General features: G+C 39.7%; 1 long non-coding RNA gene across 1 annotated transcript; it reads left to right on the plus strand.

The window, feature by feature from the left end:
• Positions 1 to 181: 181 nt before the first annotated feature.
• On the plus strand, positions 182 to 16447 carry LOC131691584 (uncharacterized). The gene is made up of 2 exons (XR_009305810.1): positions 182 to 872; positions 943 to 16447. It is a non-coding gene; the product is annotated as an uncharacterized LOC131691584 (long non-coding RNA).
• The last annotated feature ends 1093 nt before the right edge of the window (positions 16448 to 17540 follow it).

Genomic DNA, 17540 nt, shown 5'->3' on the forward strand with positions numbered 1-17540 from the left:
TAAGTTCCCCCACCATACCACGAGATTGAGTCAAAGGAACTCAATTTTAGGTAGTTTTTCGTTTCCGTGTGCACTAACACACCGACGAATGCCGCAGTCAAAAGAGAAGCAAAAATTCGGCATAAGCTGCCTGGCAGTCGGTTTCGTCGTCGTTATGTTTCATTCGACTGTGAACAGTGAAACGGTGCACAGTGGAGGTTGGATTCCATGCCAAAAGAAAGGAATCGCTAGCAAGATGTGAAATGAAAATTGATTAGTGAAGTGCATTTAACAAATGCGATTTCTATTGAATAATCGTGGCAGTGAGTGCGATTATAAATTGAACCGATTGGAAGCTTGCAGTTAGCCCACTTCAATAACTGTGAAAAAGTGTCGGTTACAATGAGCTGAAATGTGGCCGAAAAGATCCCCAAAAGCCGCATTGAGCTGAAGAAAATTCTATCCTTCAAAATGGCTCCCGTCGCCATCGCTGTCTGCAGTGCAGACGTAGATGCAGTTGAGCAACGTGAAGTTAATTTAATTATTACCAACAAAAACCATTTGAAATAGAACAGGGTTGCTTGGATTCTGGTTTTCGCTTTCGACGAAAATCGAAACATTCCTTCACTATGTTGGTTGCAGTTTCGATTGCCGATTGCCCGTTGAAGTAGCCTACTTGGATTCGGTAGGTAAAAATGAAACCGGTCAAGTAATGAAGTAGCGTGATGTTTCCAATTGAGCCAATCCGGAATTTTGAACTAGTTTTGGTTGGTGACAAACAAATCCCACACCATCATTCGAGTGTTGAAGGGAATTTACCAACCGCTTTGTTGGCTGAAAGGAAGGCGATTGATCGAGAGAATGACAACATTTTCATAACCTATCAGTTACAGGTAAGGCGATTATAATTTTTCTATTTTAACGAATTCGTAACTTTTCGTTTTTTTTTTCTATTCTCTTCAGAGCAAACTGCGATTCTTGGGTGTAAACGACTATCGCTGCATTCGAACGCAAATGGTGCTTACCAGCTATAGAAAGTAAGTACCGTGGATGACAAAGATGGTGAATTTGTCCTCGTTGCGCTGATGGAAACAGGCAGTCTCATCACACATCACAAACTCTACTCCGTCACCAACAAGGTATCGTGCTTCAGGGGCATTTTTAAATCGATTGAGGTTATACTATATTTTAAGGATAGGATACTTTTATAATTCAATATTTTCGGTTCAATATTCGTGTCAGAACTTATTTCTGTTGTTTAGTTGTGAAACAGTTTAAACGTGGCACACAATTCTAAAATCTACCATTAATCGAGAAAAAAAACTAATGTACAATATTATTTTTGTGTTGTATCTAAGCATAGAATTCAGATATTCTAAATCAAATCAAGCTTTTAAAAATAACCAAGACAGTCGTCGTATTTTGGGTCTCTTGAAAAATCGTGACCGTCAAATGTTTCCTTATTGGATAGTACAACAAGTTTCTGTAATGGTGACCTTCTCCGATTCTTGTAGAATACTGGTTTATTATCTGTTTCATGTCTACTGGATAATGTCTATCTTAAAGAAACCTTAAAGACCTTAGATCGCTTGGCACGATTAGCCATAGAATAGGTCCGTTGTAATCGGTGAATTAATCAACTTAATACATTCATAGCTGTGTTGTACTGAATGTCTGCAGTTTTTTGCATCTTTTGTCGACAATAAGTAATCTATCTATACCTTTTTGCAAAATTTGTTGTTAAAATGGCTATGCAGTAAACTTATCGGTATTGTTAGTCAGCCGCAAAAAAGAAGGGTTTGTCTCTCGCGAGATAGAAAACTGAAGATGCCAGCCATATATGTTATTATTCTATCGTTCGTTTTCATTACTTTGAGACATTGTCACGGTCGCCATATAAGTTAACATAAATGGGCAGTGCATCGATGGGTTCTGTTAGATTGAGGTTATTCCGAAAACAATTTAGTTTGAAAAATAGTCTCTGTAACTTTTCGGAAATTGAAGCTACTATTTTTCTATAGGTGCTAACGAACGGCTGTCACTATGTTCTGCTTAGTATCAACCTGATTCCCAGAGTCCCTCAGCGAAATTCTCACGAGACATGATATTGAAACCTAGAGGAAACTCACATTTCGGAGGATGCTAGCGGCCTCTCGTCCACTACCCAGACACTCGCGCACTACGCTTGTGTTCGTGTAAAGGTTTTATTACACTTAGTTAAAGGTTATGGTTTCTCTTAGGGTGAACTTCAAAAACACAATTTCTTCAAAGCTAGCTCGTTTCAGAAGATTTCCGGCAACAGTGATCGCGGAAACTCTTTAACCAACCATTGCATTTTTTCAATATTTTCTATTTCCTATTCGTGTTTATCCTGGTCACGGCATCATTTGTTGCACTTGCATGAGTTTCGTCGGTATTTATAGGAGATCACTTACGGCACCTGCTTTGCTTAGGTGCTTTCAAACAGTTAAAATTCTTGACCGACATATAATAATATGAGTAGCGATGCGAGGGGATTTTTAAAAAAGAAGACTAAGGAAAAACGAAGACCGATCGAGCCGGGAATAAAATTATATCCAAGTGTCTAGATCCTACGCACGGTCCAACTTTAGCCTACGGCTGCTGAAGATAATTCAATGGAGACTTGCCTTGCTGTAAACAATCCAAATCTGTATTTTCTCAATCGTTTCTATTTCCTATTCAAACGAGATCTGTCACTAAAATTTAACGCGCAACACCAGCCTACTGTGATTTGTTTCAAATCCTATCTCATTAGGGCCCTAATAAAAATTTCCTGTGACTTAGCCACTGATACTTTGTCTATATTTATTTCTATTTACAATTCGTATACGAATGGGCAATGAATTTGCTGCTCTCTTCAAAACTAGGTCGTTTTAGAATATTTGCGTGGAACAACGAACAATATAACGAACGGTGGTCAATTTGCTGCTCGACTAATGATTAAAATTACTCCTGGCAGGATCACCATGAAAAGATATTCTTCTCACTTACTTTTTAACTCGGACACTTGTGATATTTCATAAGTATACCACCCGGCGGTTCGCTTGAGGGTGAATTTTATTTTCATTAAACCTAAGCTATGGGCTAGGTCGCTTCAGTGGCTACGCGACACTTTTTGATATGGTCAGCATAATCGTTGTCGCGCAGTAGACTCGATTATGCTGACGCCTTGGTTAGTCGCTTCGCGACGGGATGTTCGTGTGGAATGCTTATGTTTCCAATAAACGTAGGTTGGTATCCACCACAAGACAACTGATCACCAGCAATTTCGGATATGCTTTAGAAATTCGTATTTGTTCAAACTAACCAATCGCTGTACTTTCGAAAAAATTATATAGTTTATCCTAGTTTGCGTGGAACTGCATTCGAACCGTGATATTATCACTACGGAATATTATTTTTGACGATACTCATAAAGCGTAGGCCGCCGGTGGCCACTGGTTTTATAAGACGGGAGCAGGGTGGATTTTCCTTACAGACGTAAGCTATTGCGTTTTCTTTCGCACAAATATCGCACAGGTTTTCGAATACTTGATATGTCTTTACTTATCCGACTGACCTAACGCGGCCGGGCGAGGGCTATCACAAACAACTGACTTCTTACGACTCGCGCACGCCTGCTATCCGTGCGGTCACTAACTGACTTTTGACGACTCACTTCAACGACTGACTTCTTCGCCAGCGCGCCTGTTGCGCGTGCGAACCCTAATTAATTTTTCACGACTGACTCAAAAGACTTATCATTTCGTCTGTGTAGACTTCTCTCTGAGGGAGTCTCAGACCTAAACAAAACATTCTTTCCTCGCTCGCGAGAGTAAAGACCCCGGTGGATGAATCAGTAGTTCACTATGACTCATACTCGGAAGCCTTTACTTTCTATAATAGCGTCGCCGTCTGCTGCTGGCAGCAACAAACTGTGTTTAATTAAACAAAGTGTTTATTCTTTTCCGTAAGCGTATGGCTTGGAAAGCGCGAGTGCATCAAAATATCAGCTTAGCTTAAGGCTGTAGCTGGTGATGTAACCCAGGAAATTAGCTTCCATGGTGCACCACTTGGAGAAATTTTCCAGGGTTGATGCTGGCCGAAAACTATGGGCGCTGCATGCCCCCTTACTTACTGAGCTTGATGTTGCCTCGGAGAGACGCATCATCAAGACGATTGCGCGGGTCATTAGAAAAATTTGTGTCAAAAAGTCTTTTGTGTCCTAACTCCTAAGATTGCCATTACATAAATAATATTTGTTATTACTTTTGTCAAAACCAAATATTTACAATTTTCTATCATTATTTGACATTTTCTTAACATCCTAACTTTACGATGGTCCTAGTGTGCACATCTTCCTGCTTCCAAACGTTACATCCGCTCTCGGCTCCTCGACTCGGTTGCGTAATGGTTCTCGGAATTCAGATTTCGGGCCCCTCGTGCGGCAGGATATTTCCAATTGGTTGAGAAGTGACATCCTTCTTTGTCCGCAGATTGTTGTCTTCTTGGGCCATGGTTGCTTGCTCATACATATTGTTTCGATTCTGTCTTCTCCGTTCACGTTGTTAATTTTTTGTTATCGATTCCTCGCTCCTCGATTCTGGTTAGAATTTATTTGTTGTACCACCCCTCGATCGATTACATTGATATCGACGTCCTTTACGTATTTGTCTACATTGGTTTCTCCCTCAACGTTTGGCTTATCCGGGAGATTTGTCTGCTTGCTTGCTACCTTCAGGCCATATTGATTGTGGGCTACTGAGGCGCTATTTTCAATCACACAGACCGGGTTTGACTGTTCCGACTGTGGCTTTAATCTTTGGTTTAGGCTGATCCAGTTTTAGCCTTCATGTTTCTCGAAAAGTCATCATATGACCAAAGGTCGCACGAGTGCCAAAAAAGTTAACCTTCCACTGTAATTTCTTTTTAAGTTCTATTTCTATTATTTTTGAGATACAAACAACCCCTTACTGCAATTGCTCAATATTTTCTATTTCTCATTCATATGCGAAATGTCACTGAAACATCACCACCAGCCTGCTGTGATTTTTTTTTCAAATTCTATTTATTTTTTTTCCACGAAAGTAAACAGGACAAAGTTTTTGACACGTGATATTATCACTACGGAATATTATTTTTACGATTATTTTCACCGACAACAGGCTAAACGCTTATCCGGTTCGAAGGGCCAGTGTTGGCGCATGAGTTAGACTCTTAGGATTGAGGTAAACTGTTCGGTTCGCGGTGCAGTAAAACTCACGCTCACTTAGTCTAAATGTCGTTTAGTTGTGTGGTTGGCTTGCACAGCTCTCTTTCTATAGTCCTCTATATGATTTCTCTTCCTCAGCAATAAAATTCATGTAAAAATTTTGACAATTGTCCAATTCTAAACATTTGATACTTTTGTTTATTTGAGATACGAAAATGGCTTAGTCCTGCGCGAAGCGCTCCACAGTCTTGTCAGTTCATCTGAAATAAAAAGATTGAAAGATTAATAAATCTAAAACAACCTACGATAGCTAAACGATAACTTCTTGATTAACAAACTACTCCCGTTTTTTTGTGAAAAAATGTTCATGTAAAAAGTTTGAAACTTATCGACAAACTGTCGAGTAGCACACGTAGAACAGGTGCTCCCTAAATAAAGATTATCCGCGTAGTCGGGAAAATTACTGCCACCTTCGGCAAATTTCCACCTACCCTCTATTCGGGTAATGTTAGAGAATATGGACTGGACTGACCGAAATCAAATCGGGAACGATTAATAGTGTGCGCGCTTATCTGACTTCTGCTGACATCATTCTGTCGTCTTCGTCATCAGCTGGCTAAATCGAACGACCTGTTGGCGTGTTTCTAACGTTATTTGAACACGACCATCCGGTAGCTCCCTCATTTGGTGGTTCTCGGCCGATCAGTCTTTTTCGTGACCTTCTTCTCGAAGCGATTTTTCTGCCACGCAGTCCGAATATGAGTCTAATTTGTTTTCGTCTAGCATCATCTTCAAGTATTATTGATTTTTTGTTGGGATCTCTACAGTACACTTCATTCACTGCCAATCTGTGAGCTAGTCAATCAGATGCAACCGATGGTAATTATATTTGACAGCGAGCACACCTTTATTTAAGTTACTTTTTTCCACAGAGACTCTTCTTGAATTGCACTTTTCTTCGGCTCATTTCCTATACTACACGATTCTTCGTAGCAAGAGTAGTGAGGAAAATGTGTTCCAAGTGTTCGTCGATTCTTGTGTACGGCATTGACAAAATTTACCATCCCCTACCATTTCTCAATATTTTCTATTTCCTATTCGTATGCTTTTTCTGTCAAAGCAACACGACGCCAGCCTACTGCCGTTTACTGCAATTCGGAAACAAGCTTTCGACGCGTGATATTATCACTACGGAATATTATTTTTGTGACTATTTTCTTCGATGTCTGAGCAAACGTTTATCCGGTTCGAAGGGCCAATGTTGGCGGATGAGTCTAACTTTGAGGTTTTTTTTTGATGGTGCAAACGTTTTTGGGTCGTCTGACCTTTCGCAGTCGCGTGGCCAGTCTTTCTAGATACGAGAAAGGTTTGGTTCTACGCGAAACGCTTTAGTCTTGTTGGTTTATCTGAAATAAGAAAGAAAAGTGAATAAAACAATAACTTCGTAGAGCTGAATCTGAAAACAGTTTTAGATAACAAAATGGTGTAGCGTCTTGATAAATAATCTAATTCTTTTTCGTCTGTCTGTAAAAACATGTTCATGTAAAAAGTTTTGAAACTTATCGAAAAAATGTCGAGTAGCACACGTAGAACAGGTGCAGCATCAATAAATATCGGTCCGTCAGCAGGGAAAATTACTGCCATCTTCAGCAAATTTCCACCTACTATCTATTGCGGTAATGTTAGCGAATACGGACTGTACTAACCCAAATCGGATCGGGAATGGATATTATCTCAAATCAATCTCAATACATTTTTTTCTCGGGTTATTAATTATCTATATTTTTGTAATTAATTATCTACCTTGATTTATTTTAGGCTTGCGCCTCGATCCTCCTCGTTGCGCGTTCTGCCATCCTCTCCGTGTGCACGTTGTTTAATTTGTAAATCACCTTGCCTAGGATGAACACTGCTGCTGAAGCTGCTAGAATAATCATCGCCCATGTTTGGGTTTCGCTTCCCTCGAAGATTATATTTGATGACGCCGTGTCGTCGGCTGAGAACCAACCCATTTTGTTCTCACAGGTGTTTAGTTTTGTATTTTAACGCAGAAAACTTTACGCACTTGTGGTTCCATTTGTTAGAAAGTTCATTTTTGTACCTTTTGCTACTTTGCAAATTGTTCTTAATGTCACTTGCAGTCCCTTTTTTTTCTTGCCACTTTGGAAATTAGTTACAATGCTAGGCGGCTGGCACTGTTCGCCATGTCGCACTTAAACTTTTTACTTAAGTTTTTCTAAGTCTCTTTGCTTGGGATTTAGTCACAATACGGGACGATTCGCCATGTCGCTTTTAAACTTTTCACTTGAAAATAAAATTTTTCTCTCTAAGTCCCTTAGCTGGGACTTAGTCACAACGCGAATCGACTGGCACTGTTCGCCATGTCGCGCTTTGATTCATAGGCGATAAGCCCGTTTACTTTTCATGAAGATGATCATCATTAGTAGTGACAGGTACCTTATGTTCAATTTATATTGCAACTTTTTGGGTTTGGGACGTGGATTAGTCCGTGAAGGATGCGTCCGAGGATACCGCGACGTACTTGGTCGTCGCGGTTATTCCTTGCGCCCGCATTTTATCCTTCGTTTCTGTCGTCTTTTTCCCGTGGTTTTTTACCCTTTTGTAGATACCATCTCTCTCGTATTTATTGTGGGTTCTGGGCCTGGCTCGTCCTGGAAGATAGATAAAACGTTTTTCGTGGTGGTTAGCTCTTCGTCTTTTTCCTGATAAACATCTAGTACAGCCACGTCTACAGAGGGTGTGCTTCGACTACGCCTCTCTTTAGCCATCGACTGTAATTGCTTTTCTTGTCTTCGATGATAACTATGCCGTCCGCCTTTAGTGGTTTCGCCTCCAGATTCCATTTCGGTCGCTCGGCTATCAAGGGTAAGTATTCTTTTCTAAATCTCCTCTAGAAATACTGAATTCCGTGGCTTGTGTCGTATCCTGGAGCAGCAATAATCCTGATCACCCGATCAGGGCATGGAGTGATGTCGACGAGACCTTGTAGTTTTCTTCTGCCACTCAAATCATACTAATTTTCTCAATATTTTCTATTTCCTATTCGTATGCGAACTGCCAGTGAACAACGGCTTCAGCCTGCTGCGATTTCTTTCAAATTCTATTTCAATTCATTCGACAAACGATAGCCAAAACAGAGAATGCCTTCGACACGTGATATTATCACTACGGAATATTATTTTTGTGAATGTTTACATCTGCTTCGCTCGCACACCTATCCGGTTCGAAGGACCAAATGTTGGCGCTTGACATGAAAGAGATGTTTTTCGATTCATTCGATTTGGCAATATTTCAGAATTTCCAAGTTGTTGAGTTATTAGTTATACTCACATTGCTAAACTTGTCCGCTACTTTCTCGTTGGAGGATGGAAGCGGTTGTTAAAATTCGCTGACTATCTAGATGTCGTCGATGTATCTCCAGATCGTCAGTCATTTCTACTTTAGGTTGATCGACCAACATTTTTTTCTTCTGTTTATTGACAGAGACCTGAAGCCATCTGGATACCAAAGCTATTGCCGTTATTTTGCATTCCTTGTTCTTTTATTGAATTAAGTATTGTATTACTGCTGTAAGGTACAGATACAATCCCGGATGGTTCTCTTGATCCAGATCAAGCACTGTTCAGCCACTGAAATTTCTCTATATATTTCTATTTACAATTCGTATACGAAAGCGCGACGAATTTGCTGCTCTCTTCAAAACTAGGTCGTTTTAGAATATTTGCGGGGAGTTAATTCCAAGGTAACCAAACGCTGCAGTTTCGAAGAAATTCTATAGTTTATCCTAGTTTGAGTTGAACTGCGTTCGAACCGTGATATTATCACTACGGAATATTATTTTTAACGATACTCTACATGTTTCTCGAAAAGTCGTCATCATATGACCAAAGGTCGCATGTGTACAGACGCGGCCGACGGTGGCCACTGCCTTAATACGACTGACTACTTGCGGCTCACTTACTTGCCTTAATACGACTTTTTACGACTATAAAACCCTTTTATTAGGCCATTCAAAAATTACATCACACATTTAAGAGTAAAACGAGAAATTAGGAAGCATGTTGTTACATGTGTACAGACGCGGCCGACGGTGGCCACTGCCTTAATACAACTGAGTTCCGCGACCGGCTTCCACGACGGACTACAATGACTGACTACTTGCGGCTCACTTACTTCCCTTAATACGACTGAGTTCCGCGACCGACTTCCACGACGGACTACAATGACTGACCTCTTGCGGCTCACTTACTTGCCTTAATACGACTGAGTTCCGCGACCGACTTCCACGACGGACTACAATGACTGACCTCTTGCGGCTCACTTACTTGCCTTAATACGACTTTTTACGACTGACTACTTGCGGCTCACTTACTTGCCTTAATACGACTTTTTACGACTGACTACTTGCGGCTCACTTACTTGCCTTAATACGACTTTTTACGACTGACTACTTGCGGCTCACTTACTTGCCTTAATACGACTGAGTTCCGCGACCGACTTCCACGACGGACTACAATGACTGACTACTTCTAATCTGACGCAAAAGACTTTTATCATTTCGTCTGTGTAGACTTCTCTCTGAGAGAGTCTCAGACCTAAACAAAACATTCTTTCCACGCTCGCGAGAGTAAAGACCCCGGTGGATGAATCAGTAGTTCACTATGACTCATACTCGGAAGCCTTTACTTTCTATAATAGCGTCGCCGTCTGCTGCTGGCAGCAACAAACTGTGTTTAATTAAACAAAGTGTTTATTCTTTTCCGTAAGCGTATGGCTTGGAAAGCGCGAGTGCATCAAAATATCAGCTTAGCTTAAGGCTGTAGCTGGTGATGTAACCCAGGAAATTAGCTTCCATGGTGCACCACTTGGAGAAATTTTCCAGGGTTGATGCTGGCCGAAAACTATGGGCGCTGCACATGAGTGCCAAAAAAAAATTTAACCTTCCACTGTAATTTCTTTTTAAGTTCTATTTCTATTATTTTTGAAAAACACACAACCGTTCACTACAATTTTGTAATACTCTTTTTCCTATGTGAAAAATTTGAATTTTTTCGCCTGAATCAGTTTGGCTGACTTTTTATAGTGTTAGAGGTGTACATTTTTCTTATCTCTAGGGCCAGCTAATACAACTACATATAAAAACGAAGGGTGTTGTAACAGAAAAAATCAACTCCAACCACAACCAAACCATGATGACTCTGGATGTTTTCACTTGATCTGGATCAAACTACTCACCGACCTGCTTCAACTCAGATTTACGAATTCAAGTTTTTACACTGTTTTCCAAGCACTTCTAAACAGATACCGACCGGCTGCACCAGTTATTTTAAACCACCAGGTCTATTACAAAAAGTATATTGAATCATTAACTGTAGAAACTACAAATGAAATCACCAATTAACACACTATCTAAAACTGACTGATCGATTCGCGATCGATTCCTATTTAACAACCTGACTGACATGGCACAACTGGTCGACGTGGTGTGAATCGATTTTTAGTGATGGTCGAATCTAAAAAATTCTCAATGATTTCTACTTCCTATTAGTACGGGAACTGTCACGATCACTATTTTACCGCTGAAAACTGTTTGTTGTCGTTGGTGAACGTTTCATCACTGATTCAGTCTACTGGAATCTGAACTTTCTCAATGATTTCTATTTCCTATTTGCATGGTAACTGTCATAAATACTACCGCCTGCCAGCCTGCTACGATCTGACTCAAATTCTCTACGAAGTGAAATTTTTGACACGTGATATTATCACTACGGAATATTATTTTTGCCCCGGGAAAAGAATCCAGCATATAAACAGATATAAAACCAGGTGAAATATTTTTATTTTTATAAAAGAGTGTCACGCCCTCGGCTCCAATTCTAATAACTCGGCCGTTTCTTCGCCGAATTGCGTCTTTCGCCGAACCGTGATACACTATGGTAATAATTTTAGTTTGACTTCTTAAAAAAAAACCCTTTGTAGACTTGCCTCCGTTTTCGGAAACTGCGTTACGGTCCGACACGAAGTGATTTATCTGTATTACTTAATGTTCACCTATGTTCAATTTTGTGTTTTGTCTATCGCACACCTTTTCATTTCATTTGGTTCGCGACACTGTCACGGTCGCCATGTAGGATGTACACTAGATTTGAAGATGTTTTATTAAGAGTTTTATTACTTCAGCGTATGCGACACCAACAATTACACACATGCTACCAGCCTAGTGCGATTTCTTTCAAATTCTATTTCAATTTAATATTTTATTCTTCTGACTTAGATTCCCTACTCGACATATTTGCTGAGTCTTCAATTAACCCTATCTGATTCGTGTGGCCGCAGCAAGACGGTAGCGATATGCTTTGGCAGCAATTATGTGCACTTCAACGTCGATGGCGATGATCGTTTAGTTAAGGGATTTATTCTGCTCGGCGGGTGTTTTGTTATGGCTGAAAGATTGGTTGTAACTTATATATACAAGTAATGAGACATACCATCTAATCTTAATTGTTAAAAAATTGAAAAACGTCTTTTCACAACTGAAGTCTAACTTCAACTGAATGCTTTATTCCAAGTCAATTATGATTGAACCTAAAGCCCCTAATCCCTATCGCTCTGCTATGTAGGCTATTTTGCAAGGCAACAACTGCTAAGGCTCGCTGAGTCCGTGTGTCGTTGCTTTGCTTGCTACCGAATGGTCGTTTTGCTGATGTAGGAACTATGTACGATTCTGGGCCACTGCCGAAAACTTATGGGATGCGCTAATTATGTTTCATGATAAAATAGGGAATGGTTTGCAAAATCGTTGCTTTCCAGTTGTTGAGAATCGCGTTGTCAATCTGGTGCCAAGTTTCTGGTTGAGGAATTAGTTTGTTTTTGATCGTAATTTGTTGCATGGATAAGTCGTCGTGAGTGTCTGCCTTCTGAAACACTGCTGAGTAACCTGACTCTGATTTAATTATGGATCTTTTCCGGGTTAGGTAACGCCACCAGTTCGTTAATACTTCTTTTACAGATTCAAAATCTCGAGTCTCCAGCTAGATATATGATGGTTCTTCTGATTTCCAATGACGCGCAGCGGGCCCGATCAATCCCTTCCCATCTGACTTAATAAACTCAAAACGAAGGGACTATCATTACTCAGACAACCCTCGTAATGTATCAAAGCCAGATCGCTACGTGTCAGTGCTATAACAGGACTGGTTTTTTTTATTTAACAGCAACCATAACTAGCACACCGTTTCAACGCACACCGAGGAAATCAAAGGAACAATGTTTTTAAAATTCAATTGAATTCTAATTGAATTAAAAGTCTATCTGAATAGGCAAATGATCAAAGAATTCAATGAGATTTGGCCCATTTTGTGCACAAAAAAGTATAGCCCGAATTTAAGACTTCCCCGTTGGTATCCAAATGGGGAAAACTGATCGAAATGGTAATGATGAGGGAAGCGAATGCAATTATGTGAAAAAAATTCCCCCCGAAGCGAGATTCGAACCCGCATCCCTCGAGACTCACCATTTCTCACTTCAGCAAGTTCGACGATGGCCAATTCATAATGTAGTTTTAGACGTTATGTATTTTGCCATCTCTTCAAAGCTAGGTCGTTTTAGATTTTCCATAAAAAAAATTGAGGAAACTGATTAACCAATCACTGCGCTTTCTCAATATTTTCTATTTCCTATTCGTATTATCCTGGTCACGGCATCATTTGTTGCACTTGCGTGCGTTCGTCGGTCTTTACTGGATATCACTAACGGTACCTACTCTGGCTAGGTGTTTTCAAACAACCTAAATTCTGGACCAACATAACTTTTAACTGCTTACGAGGTTTTCCAAGGAATCGGGCACCTCAATTAGTGCAGTTCGTGAAGCAACTCTCGGTACACCAGATCGGATCTTTATGATTTCTGGGACATTTTTCGGATCCATCATAAGCTGCTGCTTACGATCTGATGAGCTATTTTGGATATAGAAACATTCCCTTCAATTTGACGCAAGATAGATAAAAGTCATACTAATCACAGTAGGCCACCCTTAACGTTTTTACGTCGTCAAAAGTTTGACTATTTCCATTCTAGTTGCCATCTTCAAAACGAGTTTACCGGCTACGACTGTTTTTCGTTCTGTACTGGTACTTGCTGGAGCTCGCTTTTTTGGACTCCCGAATTCCGCAAAACGTTCGACACGTGATATTACCGCTACCGATTTGATGAGGTTAATGCACAGCGCTGTAAAATTGTCTCAACTTAGACGACCGACGACAACGGAAAATAAAGTCAATCTTTTCAGTCAACATAGCATATGCGACTCAGAACTAAATGAACATAGCAGCTTACGTATTATTTACACTATTTACAAATTGTTACATTTGCTGCTTTAGGTTGGGGCAAAAATTTCTGACTCAAATATCTGGACGTGGGTTAAAATTAGGCCTACCGTCATTTCTGCTTTTCACGAATCTAGTCGAGGTGACTGCACTTATGGTCAAGGTTTTTAGGCGTTTCCTAGCCTTTCACTTTTGCGGCTTTAAGTTTCCGCTGTCACCAGAATGTAGGAATACTTCCTCGGAGTTACCTTTTTCAACACAGTTTTATTACAATCACCTCGAATAGTATGAATAGTTTTAATTCTCCACAGTTTACTTTAAATGCCCACTTGTTACAATATTCTTCAATTCCGAATTATGAGTACCGTGATCACTATATTTGCTTTACGGTAATGTGACCTGCGACTGGCTGACTTTCGCACGCGCGCGCCTGCTACGCGCGAACACTAACTAACTTATTACGACTGACCTCTTCCAATCTGACGCAAAAGACTTTTATCATTTCGTCTGTGTAGACTTCTCTCTGAGAGAGTCTCAGACCTAAACAAAACATTCTTTCCACGCTCGCGAGGGTAAAGACCCCGGTGGATGAATCAGTAGTTCACTATGACTCATACTCGGAAGCCTTTACTTTCTACAAAAGCGTCACCGTCTGCTGCTGGCAGCAACAAACTGTGTTTAATTAAACAAAGTGTTTATTCTTTTCCGTAAACATATGGCTTGGAAAGCGCGAGTGCATCAAAATATCAGCTTAGCTTAAGGCTGTAGCTGGTGATGTAACCCAGGAAATTAGCTTCCATGGTGCACCACTTGGAGAAATTTTCCAGGGTTGATGCTGGCCGAAAACTATGGGCGCTGCACAAATATTCTTTTATTGTAATTCTTTTACTTGAACAAATTTATATATTTTTTTCTTTACTAGCGCCACAGCCCTAACTTCCTGCGTTTTACGGGCGTAACAACGTCTTTAATCTAACCACTACACTTAATCTTCTATAAACAAGAGCACGGTTTTGCTCCCTGGAACTGAAGGTCAGCTACTCGAACACTCACAGTATTCATTTGAAAGCTGTTTACAGTTAGCACTTTCGACTGGGAACTGTTTTCACGGATTCTTATCAAATGCTTGCAAAACTTTCTCAACAATTTCTATTTCCTACTCGTAGATAAATCGTCCTAAACACTGTGTTTGTACCGTTTAAAACTTTTCGTTGATGGTGTTTTGAACTGGAAACTTTTCATCACTGATTCTTGTAGAAAAAGCACTCTGGTGTTGACACCGATATTTCTCAATGATTTCTTTTTCCTATTCGTAGGCGAACTGTCACTGCACCAACCTACTGCGATTTGATTCAATTTCTATAAAATTTTCTGTATCACTCTCGCATCAAGCGAATTTTTTGACACGTGATATTATCACTGCGAAATATTAGTAGTCTCTAGTATAGATTCGCGGAGGCAAGCAGATGTAGTAAATAAGACACTAGAACGACTGGATAGCAATCAGCGCTATCGGCTTCGACGTCGGGGCCGAGAAACTCTAAAGTTTGTCCTTAATTATGAGTTTGAAGTCAGAATTGTTTATTTTCTTTTGTTTTCTTTTTTGTTTTCACCAACTTTTTCACCTTCTTTTTTACAACAACCGACACTGAAGGTTTAGAGTTCTTCTCCATGAATGCCAAAACTAGTGGAATAAAGATATATACTAGCAGTCTTTATATTATGGCAGGTTAGCTCAAAACTGTCGCCGCTTAAGCGTGTCTATCTTAAGCTTCTGTCTCTTGAGTCAATTTCTGTATGTATGAATTTTTATCCGTCCCAGTCCGCAATGTTTCTATGTAGCATTTCACCATTTTGAAGCGAGTCTTAAAAATTCATTACGGTTTATTTTTCCCACGTCTATTCTGTGGTATCTTTGCATTGGTATTAGACATGTAGTCTTAGAACCGTGAAATTTAACGGGGTTGAATTAGAAAAAATACTTGGGAAAGTCCTTATCCGGTTAGCACTTATCTTTGTAACGGGTTGAATTATTCACTCTATTTCAACGAAGCGACGTCTTCAAACTGTCAACAAACGGTTGCTTCGAGATGCCAGTTTTGAGTATGAGCCGAAATGTCACTGTTATTCAGTTCCACTCTCTTCTTGAAGTAATTTGTTCAAATGATTTAGCTTATCTCTTCAAAACTAGGTCGTTTTAGAATATTTGACATAACTAAGCACAGCGCCTACTGCGGTCCACGCAGGATTCTGAGTGTAGTATAGCAAAACCTTATCTTTTTTCGCCATTATTGTGGTCGTCGCATCCTCTCGATTTTTCGTTCTTCTATCTCGTGGGGGTGTACCTTGTACTGTGAAAATCTCGAACGTTGGTTTTTCAACTAACACAGGTGTCCTTTCCGATACATGTGCTACCAGCATCCACCTTGTAACCTATATGGTAAACCAGTTTCTACAATGAAAAAAGCAGTCATGATGAAAGTATTCACAATTCCCAATAGGTTTTAGAATCCGGATCAGGGTAGTCGGTCTGTCAAAAAAGCTAAAAATGTATGTAGTTTGCAAGTATGAGGGCGAGCCTACTCTGATTCGGATCCAAAAACGAAATCAGTATAAATTAAATGAATCACGTATCAATCAATGATATCTTTACAAATACGAACGACTGTCTTGAAAAGATCAGAAATAATGCTAGTAATAAATATCTATCACTGATATACTTTATGACAATAACTGACGAGATCGTGTGATGATCAAGTCAAATGAACTGATAGCCGTTGCTAGATTTTTTAAATGCATACATGTATAGTAAAAAAACGACAATAAACTAATCAAATAATGCAATAGCTAATTAGAATTTAAATCTTTCTTTTAGTAAAACATATTTTAATAAATATGTGAGAAAAAATTATCTGAATAAAGAATTCAATAACTTTTGAACTCTTCGAAATCATTTTAATTTCTGAGCAGCATCCGAAAAGTCCAGACTAAATCGCCAATGATACTTTCTACTTCCTTCAAATTGACACTGTTTTCCCTCGAAAAAGAGAACATTTTGATTTAAATTTCACGCAAAACATTCAAGAAAGACGGCAATTAGTAAATACTTCACAACTGCTCAGCAATTTCCATTCACAAATTGATCACAGAGAACAGACATTTTCCGAAAAAAAAACCTGAGAGAAGAACACAGCGAGAGTAGGTACGGATCATCGTCCATTTATTTCCAGGTACAGTCAGAAACGCAGTTAGAATTCCTCGAAGATGGTAAGTATGGCTCCTGGAACACGGAATCTGCGTCTAATTCCAGCGTCGGAAATCTTTACCTTAAATCAAAATCGCACTCGAACAAGAATTCACTTTATCTATTTCCCTACTGAACTTTAAGATACTTGTCTAGATTTTCTAAACCTTTTTATATCCTTTCAATGAAGACAGAATAAGATTGCACAGCTCTGGCTTGTCGATGAAAGCAGACTGCTAATGCAGCTAATCGACAGTGTAGGAATGTAATGGCGTTCACATACAGATGGCGCGATTTTCAACATTGTCCCAGTCAACGAAATGGCGACTTGGCGGGTTAAAAAATATGCGGGCGAGCGGTAGGCTACTGAAACATTGTTCTGGACAACCCGCCGTAACCCGCCAACAACCCGCCTTAATAGTGTGCGGGTGTAAACATATCTAGCTACACATGTCAAAAGATCCTATCTGCAAGTGACATTTTCTCTTTGTTTACTTTCTCTTTCGTTAGTAACTCAACCCCTTATGATTTTGTTCCTTAACTCTTAGCATAATATACTAGTCGAAATCAGGGTCTTCCGATACACTGAAGCAATATTGGAAAGTTTACGCTATAAATAATCGAATGAGTAAGTAAAGAAAGAGAGCCTTTCTGGTTCGTTAATCGTGGGTATTTCCTGCGATTGATTTTGTCTTCCGAACGTGAATTCCGACGATGATCTTCCAGCTAAGTTACTGCTTGTTGCATGATAAAAAATTCA

The sequence above is a fragment of the Topomyia yanbarensis genome, chromosome 1, assembly GCF_030247195.1.
Source record: "Topomyia yanbarensis strain Yona2022 chromosome 1, ASM3024719v1, whole genome shotgun sequence".
In the NCBI taxonomy this organism is placed as follows: Eukaryota; Metazoa; Arthropoda; class Insecta; order Diptera; family Culicidae; genus Topomyia; species Topomyia yanbarensis.